Source organism: Pinus tabuliformis, chromosome 9, assembly GCF_031772625.1.
Source record: "Pinus tabuliformis cultivar Carrire ecotype Pingquan chromosome 9, CPIR1, whole genome shotgun sequence".
Classification (NCBI taxonomy): domain Eukaryota; kingdom Viridiplantae; phylum Streptophyta; class Pinopsida; order Pinales; family Pinaceae; genus Pinus; species Pinus tabuliformis.
In genome coordinates, this window is record NC_142307.1 from 1,534,118,392 (window position 1) to 1,534,132,748 (window position 14,357).

At 41.5% G+C, this 14,357-nt stretch overlaps 1 protein-coding gene across 7 annotated transcripts in view; it reads left to right on the plus strand.

Annotated features, from left to right (window-relative positions):
* The window catches only part of LOC149154467 (ZIP metal ion transporter family), a 311,479-nt gene that overhangs the window by 83,412 nt on the left and 213,710 nt on the right, over positions 1 to 14,357 (plus strand). The window lies entirely within an intron of this gene.

A 14,357-nucleotide genomic window follows, 5' to 3' on the forward strand; every position in this document is an offset into this window, starting at 1 on the left:
AAAAATATGCACACGTGAGAGAAATTTTATTACCACAAAATATTCACACTCGCAACTACCATTACAAATGAATGTAGACTCTAATTTTTAGGGTTCTAGGCTTAACCACTTGAAAATATAATAATAATATCATAGTAATGAAAGTTGACATGTCAAACTGAAATGAAATAATAGTATATGGATATGAGTTGGTCTTCAAATAATATTTTATATCTCCATGAGAGCTCCAAGATAGAGGGAACACCCTAAGAGGCTTCTTTTCCAACAAATATCGTAAGATAATCTTGCTAGAGGGGTGCCTTAGGAGAATGAGTTAAGGTATTTGTAACCTCCCTTAAGCAAATAATAAAATAATCTCAATGAAGAGTATGCCTTAGGGAAGTGTGCAACACCTCCTCCAAAGTGGATATATCATCAAATGTGTGAAATAAATGCTCAACTCATTCATAGTCACTTTAAACTTCAACAAGGTGTGAACAAAACTCTTTCAAAGATGCATTTGGACCCTTATAGTGTAGTGCATCATCTAGGAATATGTGCCATGAGGAGTCGAAGCGCGTGGATAAGAGCTAGGGTGAGTGGAAGTGAGTGAACGATTAGGGTACATGCATACCTAATCTCTCAAACCATGTGCAAAGCTTAAGCACCTCCTAAACATGTGTGTGAAGGGATAAAGATGAATTGATAAAGGAGGTGTGTGAAGGGATAAAGATGAGTTAATAAAGGAGGCAACCAATAGCAAATCATATTTTATTTTAATTCTCTCTCTCTCTCTTTCTCTCTAAATATATATTATTTGTGTCACCCAATTTTGAAAAAATCGGCATTGGTCTAGAAAACATCTTCTCGGCAACATCGACGAAAAAATTGACAAACATAGGGAAATTGTGGCAAACATTAAAACATACAAAATGTATTCATTTTTTCAATATTGGAAAAATTCAGAAAAAAATGGACAAAAATCGAGAAAAATTGTTGATGGAAAAAATTGGCTGGTCCAAAAAATTTGCTATATTTCGGCACATTGCCGAAAATTTGGTGATTTTATCAACAGTGGTGTCACCTAAACATGTGTGTTGAGTGTAGTGCTACTCGCGTGTTGTACCACATGGAACATAAAGTTGCATTCCCTAGTGAATGATCAAAACATTTTAAGATTTGGGAATGAGGTCTCAATGAAGAGTTTTAACATATGAATATTAGTAGACCAATAAAGTTAAGGCTTGGGTTTAATTAATTAGTAATAAAAACATCCCAAGTCAATTTGATGTGGTCACACATGGGAATGGTAAATGATGAAATATGAGAAATGAAAGTCTAATTATGATGTGGAACCTAAATGGTTATGAATGAAATGATCTATACACCCTCAAGGACCGTGAATATGATGTAATATGCGTGTAATGTGGATTCTACTAAGGTACAAAGTGAAAATGTGATGAAATATGGACGATCCCAAGGTACTATCAATTTTTAGGGCTAGATTGTTCTCTGCTGTAGATAATTTTATTTTAAAACCTTTTCAACATTTTCATATCACATTCGCCCCATAACATCATATCATCATTAGCAATTATGTAGAGAGAACAATAACATCAACAATGCAACGAAATAGTAAGGAACAACAGATTAAAAGCACGCAAAATGGATAAACCAGGATTTAGGTCAGAGACCACGGCAAAACCCCACAAGGAGGAAAACCCAACCAGGTTCTTCTTCTTGGATATTCATCAAATGTTCAATTGAGATACAATGTACAAATATCATGAGACATTAATCACATTAGGCCACCTAGGGCCAATCCAACAACAAACCATATCATACTGTCACTGTCATACTTCACAGTTTCTGTCACAGGGGTTCATCCATCATAGTCATATCATCCTGATGGAGGAAAACCATACATTAGAGTGTCTTTGTCATATGCCAGGAGTCACTGCCATGCATCAAATGCATCACTGTCACTGTCATACTTCACAGTTTCTGTCACAGGGGTTCATCCATCATAGTCATATCATCCTGATGGAGGCAAACCATACATTAGAGTGTCTTTGTCATATGCCAGGAGTCATTGCCATGCATCAAATGCCATGTAGATCATTGTCACATATTGTTAAAATTGGCAACCAGGGCAAAACTTCATGTGGGTCATCTTATTCATGGCTAATAATATTTTTATTAGATTCCTCTCGTCGAGAGGTGTAGGATTGATATAAAGATCATCCAATTCCGATAAGTATTCATGGAGATATGAATTTATTTTGATTATGGAATTATTATCAAGCCGACCTACAACTCATGTAGGCTCAGAAGCCCAACAGTCGCATCTATTCACCCTCCAACGTTGTGTATAAATATAAGAGGACTTTTCCTCATTTAGAATCACTCATCTCATCACATCTCTCTCTCTCTACTGCGCTGATATGAGTCTCTTCTCTCTCTCACACATGTGAAGCCGGAAGCTGTTGAATTTGAAGCTGCAACTGCAGAAGTAAAGATTGACTTGCGTGGCCTAGAAGATCTCCTCTTTGGAGCTGCGCTGTAGGTTCATATGAACCTCCTTTGAAAGCCGCAACTTTTGGTGGTGGAATGAAGTCAATCTGACGAATGGTTTGCAAGATATCGACTGTCCTAGTTTGAAGCCGGAAACTGCTGAAACTGAAGCTGCAACTGCAGAAGTAAAGATTGACTTGCGTGGCCTAGAAGATCTCCTCTTTGGAACTGCGCTGTAGGTTCATCTGAACCTCCTTTGAAAGCCGCAACTTTTGGTGGTGGAATGAAGTCAATCCGACGAACGGTTTGCAAGATATCGACTGCCCTAGTTTGAAGCCGGAAACTGCTAAAACTGAAGCTGTAACTGCAGAAGTAAAGATTGACTTGCGTGGCCTAGAAGGTCTCCTCATTTGAACCGCGCTGTAGGTTCATCTGAACCTCCTCTGGAAGCCGAAACTTTTGGTGGTGGAATGAAGTCAATCCGACTGTCGGTTTGTGAGATATGGTCTGCCCTAGTTTGATAATGAAACCGCTAATGCTGATGCTACTGATCTAGGGTTTGCTACTGCTGATATGAATCAGATTTATTGTACTATTTCTCTCTGCTGAATTATTGAAGATAAAAGAAGATTTGATCAAAGGGTTTCCCCACACATTGTGGGGTTTGTCCCTGGCTAGCCGCCACATCTTGTGTCTCTTGTCTTGGCTTGTTTTCTGTCGATCGTTTAATGTTCTATCTGCACTTTACTTTATGTACATGTGATTGCTATTCGGTGGAATATAATAAGAAAAAGAAGTAAACTGTTATAAGCATAGAACATACCATAACTTAACATGGTATCAGAGCTGAGGTGAAGACAAAGCCCGAGCAAGAGCAAGAGCAATCATTGAAGAGAAAATTGGCAAGGCTACCCTAAAAGAACTATGGGGTCCTCAACACTCTTTTCTGCCGAAGACAAGCTCCGTGAGAAAGCTGACTATCACGGATGGAAGATGTCTATCAATCTAACCCTTGAAGATCAAGGAGTGCTGGACCATGTAAGAGGCAATATTGTTGAGCCTTCATCAAATGCATCTGCTGCTGCCTGGAACAAATGGAAAAATGGAGAAGTCAAAACAAAGAAGATCATCCGGGACTCTATCGACAAGCGCTTGGTGGCCTACATCTCTGATCTAGACACCTCCAAGGAAATCTACGACAGACTGGTGAGTTTATTTAAAGTTAATGATGCAAATCAAGTTTTGTTTCTTAGAAATAAGTTGAGGGAAATCAAGAAGGGTAAAGATGAAAGTATGCAAGCATACTTCTTAAGAATCACCGAGATCAAGAACGATCTCCTATCTATTGGGGAAACCATTACTGACAGAGAAATGGCACTCACAACTCTCGGAGGATTACCATCTGAATGGTATGTGTTCAGGACTACTCTTCTGAACAATAATGTAATTCCTAGTTTCGAGGAATTAATGGCTAGATGCATTCAAGAACAAACAAGGGTAGAAGAGCAGGAAATGCCCTTGCCTAAAGGTTCTCCTGTTGCTTTTTCTTCTCATGCTAAGAAAAGAAATAATTCTGGATCTAAATCGAAAAGAAAGGCTGGATTTAAGGGTGGAAGAAAAGGACGATGTTTCATTTGCAATAAAGCAGGTCACTATGCAAGGGAATGCTCTGATAGAAAGGACTCTCACCGTGACGATGATCAAAATCCCTCTCATGGTAATCGAAGGAATGGAAAATTCAACAACAAAGGAAAAAGGAATGCGGGAAATCAAGGAAGAGGGCAACCATTCAAGAAGGCTAGAAATTCTAGGTATGAATCTAACACTGTTGACGATAAGCAGGCTGAATATTATCTACCAGCTGCTCTATCTACCTCCGCTCCTTCGGACTCAATGGGAATTTGGCTCATTGATAGTGGTGCCTCAAGACACTTCACTGGTTACAAATAAGTACTCTATAATCTGGTAGAGAAAGAAACTAACCTGGAAATTGTCCTTGGAGATGACATGAAATACCCAATGAAAGGTGTAGGCAATGTTTCTCTTAAACTGAATCAAGGTAATACGATTCACTTACAAGATGTATTATATGTACCTGATCTCAAAAAGAACCTGGTATCCATCTCGGCAATGGAAGACAAAGGCTATAAGGTAACCTTCAGCAATGGCAAGGTATGTATATGGAAAAATAATGTTAAAGATGCCTTTACTCTTGGGTTTAGTGTTGATTCATTATATCAGGTCGATGGAAGTCCGCTAGGTGTCATGTCTTGTGACACAACTCTTTAGTCCGAACTTTGGCATCGGAGGTTTGCCCACCTTCATTACAAAGCTCTACCCGATGTAAGATAGATGGTAACAGGGATGCCCGAATTCCAAGTAGAGAAGGAAGGTGTATGTCCGGAATGTGCCAAAGGAAAGCTCAAAAAGGGGACCATTCCCCTCAAGCCAAAGCAAGACCTCCGATATATTACAATTGGTTTACTCAGGCATATCTGAGGTTGGCATTAAGAGGGAGACTACTACACCACATACTCCTGAGCAGAATGGTGTGGTGGGAAGGAAGAACCACACGATGATGGAAGCTGTCCGGGCCATGCTACATGATCAAAGTCTTCCTAAGTTTCTATGGGCTGAAGCTGCAAACACTGCCGTATATGTACAAAATCGATGCCCTCATCAAGCATTGGGTTCCAAGACTCCTGAAGAAAAATTCACTGGTAAGAAACCTGATGTTTCTCATTTTAAAATTTTTGGAAGCCCTGTATACTTTCATGTGCCGAAAGAGAAAAGAAATAAATTGGGAGCATCTGGAAAGAAGGGAATTTTCGTGGGCTATGGTGAAAATTCTAAAGGCTATAGAATCTATGTAGCCGGTCAAAGGGAAGTCATAATTAGTCATGATGTCACCTTTGACGAAGATATGGCTCTCAGCAAGGTGATCAATCTTCCGACTTTGAGGAGCTCTCAAGAAGTCGACACCAGGGAACCGAAAGAAAAGGATGATGAATCAATGCCTGATGTAGAAGAACCCATGGATCCGATTGATCCTCCTCCATATGAGCCTTCCTCTTCTAGGAAGAGGCCTTCATGGCTTAAGGGGTTACTTGATGATGCTGAAGGACATGCTGCACCCCGAGGAACCTTTCGTGAAAGTAAGAAACCCATAGGTATCAAGGATACCTGACCATCATGAGCACGATCATACAAAATGAGCCTTCGTCATTCTCAGATGCCGTCAAGCATCAAGTATGGAAGGATGCTATGACCGAAGAATATGAGTCTATCATAAAGAATGATGTTTGGGAAGTAGTTCCCAGACCCCAGGACAAGACTGTTGTTACTTCAAAATGGCTTTACAAGATAAAGCATGCAACAAATGGAAGTATGGAAAAGTATAAGGTTCATTTTGTTGCTCGTGGTTTATCCCAGAAGGGAGGTATAGACTATGATATTTGCACCTGTTGCCAGATATACGACCATCTGCTTGATCATAGCCCTTGTGGCTTCACAAGGATGGAACCTACATTAGATGGATGTTAAGACCGCGTTCTTGCATGGTTCTATCAAAGAAGAGGTCTATGTGGAGCAACCTGAAGGATTTGAGATTTATGATTGAAAATCTCATGTATGCAGGTTGAAGAAGGCTCTCTATGGGCTGAAGCAAGCACCCCGAGCATGGTATGAGAGGATCGATAGCTACTTGATGAAGCTGGGATTCACTAGGAGTGTAGCTGATCCTAACCTTTACTTTAAGGTTGAAGATGACAAGCCTCTCATACTGGTGTTGTATGTGGATGACCTCTTTCTAACAGGTGCAAACCCTCTCATTCACAAATGTAAGAGGGAGATGGCTTCTGAATTTGAAATGAAGGACCAAGGACTTGAAGTGTGGCAGAAGCTAAGGGAAATTTTCCTATCTCAAGGAAAATATGTGGTAAATATATTGGAAGGATTCGGTATGATGGACTGCAAGCCTGTGACTACCTCGAGGATCTTAACTTTTAGAAGTTATATGGTAGTGATGTCGGACCAGACTTGGGAAATGCCTCTGAGTTTCAAAAACTTATTCGCATTGATGTTCTTGGTGAACCTCCGTCCGAACATATGTTTTGCAGTTAGCATTGTGAGCTCATATTTGGTTGAGCCTCACTGGATTGATGCCAGGAATCTTCTGAGATGTCTTCACGACACAATCTCTCATGTTTTAAGATACACTGCCAGAGATGTGAGACTACTTGGATATACTGATGTTGATTGGGCAGGCAGTGTGGTGGACCGTAAGAGCACTTCCGGGTACTGTTTCACCTTGGGATCTGCTTCGATATCCTGGATGAGCAGGAAGCAGAAGTCGGTGGCTTTGAGCACCGTCGAAGCAGGATATATTGTTGCTAGCATAACCTCCTGTGAGGCAGTCTGGTTGCGAAAGCTCTTGAGTGAGCTGTTTGGATTTACATTGGATACCACTTTGATTCTCTGTAACAACCAGAGATGGGATTCGATTATTGAGGAATCCCATATTCGTCAATTGCTCCAGCAGATAGACATCATCTGGGATATGGTAAGTTGATGAGAAAGGAAGCTCCATCACATTAAGATGATGTACAGGTTGATACACCTTGTCAAAGCCCCGAGGAAAGATCTAATCCGTGATTTTCCCAAACGACTTGAAGTCGGCAAGAAACCCTTGTACAAGGGTCCTGCATGTTGCATACATTGAGCTCTGGGAGCTCTGAGGGCTTGCGGTTCCTACTGGAGCAACATATGACCACAGGGTGACTTACCCTCCCCTGGTGGTGCACATTTGAACAAGATGATTTTCTCTCTTGTGGGACAAGATGATTCGCTCTCTTGTGGAACAGGATGATTCACTCTCCTGTGTAGCAGGATGATTAGTTCTCCTGTGAGGCCTGGATTGTTGTGTTCTCCATGGCAGCTTGGATTGATGTGTTCTCCATGGCAGTTGTAGCAGGATTGATGTGTTCTCCTGTCAGGCCTGGATTGATGTGTTCTCCATGGCAATTGTAGCAGGATTGATGTGTTCTCCATGGCAATTGTAGCAGGATTGATGTGTTCTCCTGTGAGGACAGGATTGATTAGTTCTCCTGTCGAGGCATCCTACCCATGCAGTCTGGGACTCATGGGAAGTACCTCTCATCTGATCAATGAGCAGGGAAATGAAGTTAGGGACCATAATAGTACCGATGGATGCATCGTTGTAACTACCGTACTCCCTACGCTAGGATGACCTCCATTGATCTGGGATCAATGATACTGGTCCGTGACCAGTGGTAGGAGTTGTACCATACTATGACGCTGACTTCGGGTCGGTTGAGACTGGTCTGGGATCAGTGGTACATACTCTGAGACTGACCTTGAGTCAGTGGAGGATGATATTGGTTTGGGACCATTGGAGTTGTACTCACTATGACGCTGACTTTGGGTTGGTTGAGACTGGTCTGGGACCAGTGGTACATACTCTGAGACTGACTTTGAGTCAGTATGATACATCCTCGATCATTTCTTCTTCTTCATAATTCAGACAAAAGCAGAGTAGAACAGAACAATGCAAGAGCAGAGCAGAACAGAGCAAAACAGTACAGATCAGTGCAGGGCAAAACAAGACAAAGCAGAACAGGCATAATAGAGCAGAGTAGGGCAAGGGTCAGGCTGTACAGGGCAGTGCATTTGATGGATGAATAGTAACAACCGATAGACAGATTGCAGATGAAGTTCTCCATGGTTGAGAGGGAGTGTTAAAATTGGCAACCAGGGCAAAACTTCATGTGGGTCATCTTATTCATGGCTAATAATATTTTTATTAGATTCCTCTCGTCGAGAGGTGTAGGATTGATATAAAGATCATCCAATTCCGATAAGTATTCATGGAGATATGAATTTATTTTGATTATGGAATTATTATCAAGCCGACCTACAACTCATGTAGGCTCAGAAGCCCAACAATCGCATCTATTCACCCTCCAACGTTGTGTATAAATATAAGAGGACTTTTCCTCATTTAGAATCACTCATCTCATCACATCTCTCTCTCTCTACTGCGCTGATATGAGTCTCTTCTCTCTCTCACACATGTGAAGCCGGAAGCTGTTGAATTTGAAGCTGCAACTGCAGAAGTAAAGATTGACTTGCGTGGCCTAGAAGATCTCCTCTTTGGAACTGCGCTGTAGGTTCATCTGAACCTCCTTTGAAAGCCGCAACTTTTGGTGGTGGAATGAAGTCAATCTGACGAACTATTTGCAAGATATCGACTGCCCTAGTTTGAAGCCGGAAACTGCTGAAACTGACGCTGCAACTGCAGAAGTAAAGATTGACTTGCGTGGCCTAGAAGATCTCCTCTTTGGAACTGCGCTGTAGGTTCATCTGAACCTCCTTTGAAAGCCGCAACTTTTGGTGGTGGAATGAAGTCAATTCGACGAACGGTTTGCAAGATATTGACTGCCCTAGTTTGAAGCCGGAAACTGCTGAAACTGAAGCTGTAACTGCAGAAGTAAAGATTGACTTGCGTGGCCTAGAAGATCTCCTCATTTGAACTGCGCTGTAGGTTCATCTGAACCTCCTCTGGAAGCCGAAACTTTTGGTGGTGGAATGAAGTCAATCCGACTGTGGGTTTGTGAGATGGTCTACCCTAGTTTGATAATGAAACCACTAATGCTGATGCTACTGATCTAGGGTTTGCTACTGCTGATATGAATAAGATTTATTGTACTATTTCTCTCTGCTGAATTATTGAAGATAAAAGAAGGTTTGATCAAAGGGTTTCCCCACACATTGTGGGGTTTGTCCCTGGCTAGCCACCACATCTTGTGTCTCTTGTCTTGGCTTGTTTTCTGTCGATCGTTTAATGTTCTATCTGCACTTTACTTTATGTACATGTGATTGCTATTCGGTGGAATATAATAAGAAAAAGAGGTAAACTGTTATAAGCATAGAACACACCATAACTTAACACATATCAAGAACATCGTTATGAAGATCAAGGGCTTTGTCAAATACATTGAGTTTACTGCTATTTACATATGCATCAAGTTCATTATCACAATCTTGTTGTCTTTGTCATACATCATTTCATAAACACAAGTATCAGACATTATTGCCATAAGCCAAGGTCACTTTTATGTCAAGGGTTACTCTGTCAAATATCAAAAGTATCTTTGTCCAAAAATGTTACTACATTGTATCACTGTTCATACAATAATTGCAAGGTTTATATATATATATATATAAGCCATAACGTAATGCGATCCACAGAGAAATGCCATAGAGTTAAATTATGATGCCACAAAGTCAAACGATACCACTGTAATATAATTTGATGCCACAAAGTCAAACAATACCAGAGTATAGCGATGCCACAAATTATAGAGATAAAAGATATATAGTATAGCGATGCGAGAGTAGAGATAACGATGCCACTGTAGAGAGCGATGCCATAAAACATTGATGCAAACTATTACCCACCATTTTGTGGGTAATATCCCTAGGAGAAATTTTTCTCCAGGATGGTCCTCAGCCGGTAGCCAGTAGCCCCTTGCAGCCACCAGCTAGCTCACTATGCCATCTTCTGCACCAACTGATCCAGCCATGTGGTCCCTTGCCCATCCGCCATGATCGTATGTTTGAAGGTGGGCCTCACGAATCTAAAGGTATGCCTTGTCATTTGGAAATTGAGTATTGTAGTTTGCTTATCATGGACACTTCTAGGCATGGATTAATGGACGAATTCGGTGAAAAGAATGGGCTAGGTCTGTTCTTCTGTCCCCCTAGACCCCTCCTAGGGATTAACCATGCATTCTAGTCCCGTGGGATCTCTTTTACTGACCATTTGGTTCCAGGGCTGATATTTCATGGGACACCCTGATTCTGGTTGCATGGTCTCGCTCCCTTATCCGCTTATATCACCCTCTTTCCATTCATTATTACTCCATCCATCATTTCTTGTGCTTGGGTCCACATTCCTCCATTGGGTCCACATAGGGTTAGCCCGCTCCTTTCTCTTGCCCACACCTTGGGTCATGGCATGGAATGAAGCCTGAAGGTTGATGCAACTGAAAAGAAAGTTAAAAGCATATATGGCCACATTCAACAGGAAAATGTACCACAAAATGCAAAAGATGGCCGCGACAAATACATTTAGCACGTGGGCAAAAGCCAATGCATGAGTTCAACCCTATCATCTTGGCCATCACCCTGGTTCCTTAAGTTTCTATGAGCCTTCTCCATCATATAGGAACCCATGATTGTCCCAACCCCTAGTGGGCGATGAACCACCCAACCTTAAAAGGGGAAATTCACCGCTATATCTTATACATCATGCTTTAACCCCTTGAGCCTCGAGTAGTTAATCAAAGAAAATCATAAAAAGGAAAAAGGCATAAAAGAAGGGTGGAAAAATCAAGGTCGAGGCACCTCATGTACCACGATTGCTCCCTTCTATACATTATAAAACCATGTGTGGGCTTCCCTCTTATTAGCTACCCTTGTACCCCAGCATGTGACCCATGGTTGTCCCTTCTCATCCCCTACTTCATTCACCATATCTGTCATGGGCTACCACCTTTTGAAGGATGTACCTTGAATATTATCCCCTTTATAAGTAGAAACCACCTAATAGGGTACTTGGTTAACCCCATTTGGAGTTTAGGAGACATTGGCACATCCTGAATCCCATTATGGAAGGGCAGGCCATTATGAAGTCTCCACCTATGGTCCATGATTAGGTAAGCTCATTTACTCAATTTCTCTAATGATTTGTTATATTGAAAGGCTGGGGGACGCATTGGATTGTATGCAGGATTGCAGATGGTTTCCATTTTGGGTTTGGTCTCCCTATACGGGGTCTTAACCCTCCAGAGGGCTACAATGACACATGTAGTGTGAGTGTTGAAAGCCATGGGCCTCCACAGCAGCAGATTGCACTCCATGGATCCCCACAACCATTCAAAGATTGCTCGTGGTTCACTTATTGGACGAGGAGGATGCACCTGATCCATCATGCCCAATCGGCCCCAGATATACACCATACACTTGGCAGATGATCCAAGACTTGCACGATGATGTGGCATCACCTACACCATCATCCTAGCCCTTGCAGGCGATCTACAAGCATCTTCGATTTGTTTGGAGACCCATGAGGACACTTGTGTGCCCCCACATGTCATTTGGAGCACCACAGGTTATTACAAGGGGCCAACCCCTTGTCCACTGCTTTTGAGGGTTCTATTCTTCATTGTGGCACCCATGGACCTCATTAGGCCCCTTAGAGGGCCTTACGACATGCATAGATTATTATTAGACCCCTTGAGAGGCTTAACTTTTTCATTTATGAGCTAGTTTGGTGGGATTGTAAGCAAAAGTTGTATTATTAGAACATTATTTTATTTTTGGGGCTTATGTAGGCCAAGGAGGCTAATTGAAACTCCTAAGTTGTGTATAAATACAAGTGAGATGAGCTCATTTGCTCATCATCACTTTTGTTTGGATCTCTCTCTTCTTTAGAGAATTTCACACTTTTTCTGGAGGATGAATTTTGATGTATGGATATTGGTTTATCTTCTCTTGGAGCTTCTCTCTTGTCAATTGTGAATGGTTGGATATACTCTATTACATGTAAGTAAGTGCCTTTTAGTGTTATTCTTGTTTACTTTTGTCATATACGTTGGACTGGGATCTTCGCTGTTCTAGGGCTAATTGTTGCATGCATTTACAACTTAAATTTGTGGAATTTGTCTCTATTATAGCATCTCTCATTGTCTGGGCCATGTAATATGAGTGAAAGCTCCTAGGGGTAATTCTATCAAAGAATTTGACCTTGAAAAGCCATTCCTTTTGCACATTGAAGTATACAAGCTACAACGTTGCTTCTTCTCGACTTAGAAGGCTAACAGAGTGATCTTGAGGCCTCATTGATTGGGAACCAATAAATCCTACTGATATCCATCATAGACTCCATTGTCCCAAAGATTAAGGCACCGATCTACCAAGGGTGGTCACTAAAACTCATATTCTTTCACCTCCTTCCAGATCTAGCCAAGTTGGGGTACCTAGGGCATCAATTTCTCGAGAAGCTAGCCATAAAAAAATTCGATCTCCTAGGGTCTCCTACGTTGGTCTTTCCTCAAGCTCTCCAATTTTGAAGCAATTCCGATGGTGGAGTTGGGAGAAAAGCCATGCCCTAGCTCCGAGATCAAACCTTGCCCTACCACCCCCAAGGCTAGTACATCATAGGGTCAAAACAACATCTTCAAGTAAAATTCTTTCTTTGATCCTTTCCCTCACCTTGTCTAGGGTAAAGAATATCTCTGGTTGCTACATACTCTCCTTATACCCTAGACCGGGTTCACTTGGCCCTGTGTGGTCTTGCTCCTTTGAAAGATCATTCTTGAAGAACCATCTGGGATACCAATCCTAACAATGATTTTAGGGATTGGGGGACTCCTTCACAAGTCTTATCCCGTAAACCTAACCCTCAAATTCTCCCTTCCTTTCCCTAGAGTACATAGTACCTTGCTTAGAAAGCAAGCAAGTTCCATCCTTCAAAATTTTCTGGGAAAGGGTTTACTTGGGTCACTCATATCCATTGAATTATCATTCATTAGTGACTCCATACATATTGGGTCTCCTCCCATCGGTGAAAGTCCGCAAAAGAAGGGAGCCTTAGCTGAGGCGACAATGGGCTAAGTCTCTATTTGTTGCCCTTGGCCTAGCATTTGCCCTTTAGGGGTCCCCCTTAGGTCCCTTGCTAGTTTGAGCTGTAACACAAACCACTGTAATGTCATTGATGCGAGCCACTGTAAAATTGTGACCCATAAAAATACTGGTGCGAGCCACTGTAAAATTGTGAGCCATAAAAATATTGGTGCGAGCCACTGTAAAATTCTGAGCCATAAAAATATTGGTGCGAGCCACTGTAATATCATTGATGTGAGTCACTGTATATTGCGAACCATTGTAAAATCATCGATGCGAGTCACTATTTGTTGCAAACCTCAGAGATAGCGAGCCATAGAGATGAGCTGTGAGCTGTGAGTTATTGTAAAATAGCATGCCACAAAGATCATGAGCAATCCATAGTTAATTTAATGCGAGCTGTGATATCATTGATGGAAGTCATTGTATATTGCGAACCTCAAAGATAGCGAGCCATAGAGAAGAGCTACTGTAAAATAGCGTGCCACAGAGATCATGAGTGATCCACACTAGATTTAATGCGAACCACTGTAATATCGTTGAGCAAGTCATCGTATGTTGCGAACCACTGTAGTATCATTGATGTGAGTCACTGTATGTTGTGAACCTCAGAGATAGCGAGCCATAGAGATGTGCTACAAGCTACTGTAAAATAGCGTGCCGCTGAGATCATGAGTGATCCACAATAGATTTAATGCGAGTCACTGATATGTTAATGCGAGCACCAAAGAAATGCTAATGTGAGCCATTGCGAGTATTGCGTGGCATTGTAATTATAATGCGAGCCATTGGAACATAAGCATGAGCCACATGAAGTATTTCATGCCATCGTAATTATAATGCGATCCATTGGAACATAAGTGCGAGCCACAAAAATTCTGATATGAACCATAGAGATGCTAGTGTGAGCCATAAATAATGCGAGCTTCCATAGAATAGATGCAAGCCTCAGATATTTAATACGGGCCTTCCCAGAGAAATAGATGCGAGCCTCTAACGTGAGATCTGAAATTGCTCATTGGAGATAAAGTTTGATCTTGTTTTTATAGCCTTCTTCAAGATTGAATGGTTGCCAAAGGAGTCAAGCCGACCTTAACTTTTTGCCATTGTGACCCTTGATAATTTGCTCACATTTAAATACATTTTTCCTTTTAAAT